General features: G+C 33.1%; 1 protein-coding gene across 1 annotated transcript in view; it reads right to left on the bottom strand.

Moving 5' to 3' along the window:
• LOC107574825 (methylosome protein 50) overlaps positions 1-963 on the bottom strand; it is an 11,815-nt gene that overhangs the window by 10,174 nt on the left and 678 nt on the right. The gene's annotated exons all lie outside the window — the stretch shown is intronic.

Genomic DNA, 963 nt, shown 5'->3' with positions numbered 1-963 from the left:
CGAACACGCTTCGAAATAAAAGCCGAACACTCTTCAAAATAAGAGTCGAACACGCTTCAAAATAAGAGTCGAACACGCTTCGAAATAAGAGCCGAACACGCTTCGAAATAAAAGCCGAACACACTTCAAAATAAAAGCCGAACACTCTTCAAAATAAGAGCCGAACACGCTTCGAAATAAGAGCCGAACACGCTTCACAATAAGAGCCGAACACGCTTCGAAATAAGAGCCGAACACACTTCAAAATAAGAGCCGAACACGCTTCGAAATAAGAGCCGAACACTCTTCAAAATAAAAGCCGAACACTCTTCAAAATAAGAGCCGAACACGCTTCGAAATAAGAGCCGAACACGCTTCGAAATAAAAGCCGAACACTCTTCAAAATAAGAGCTGAAGCTACAAATGTACATACAGTGCTCTGAGTGATATTATAGATATACTATATAAATTACGATATGTAACTATTATCTTATGCTTATGATAAAAATACGAGCATTTAGTATGCAAACGCGCTAGTTCTTTCATAGATATTGAATATGTTTATATAATGTATTTATAAATAATCCCGTCTTTCTCCTCTAGGTGTCGCGCTAGCTCCATGTTTACATTCAATGCATCTTTAAGCAAAGCAATGCATCATACAAAACGCAAAATATATTTTCTATATCAAAACATATCCTATATTTCAATGTTCTCAATATATTTTAAAGTTTTAAAATGCATATATATATATATATATAAATAATCCCCCCCCCTGTAAATCCATTCTATAATGCATTTTTACACTGAATTATTTATATAGTTTTAATTTCACGACACATTAGACAATCAATAAAAATGAACTTTCATAAAACAGTAAAATAACAGCTTATTACAAAATGAAAATGTGATGAATGTACATGTTCTGTTATAGGCTACTGTTTATGTTCTGAGTCCTTTATTGCTTTGAAAATAAATATCAAG

The sequence above is a fragment of the Sinocyclocheilus grahami genome, unplaced genomic scaffold (genome assembly GCF_001515645.1).
Source record: "Sinocyclocheilus grahami isolate Dianchi unplaced genomic scaffold, SAMN03320097.WGS_v1.1 scaffold2355.1, whole genome shotgun sequence".
Lineage (NCBI taxonomy): Eukaryota > Metazoa > Chordata > Actinopteri > Cypriniformes > Cyprinidae > Sinocyclocheilus > Sinocyclocheilus grahami.
Note: the sequence above shows the minus strand (reverse complement) of the source record. Positions and strands in the feature narration are given on the sequence as shown.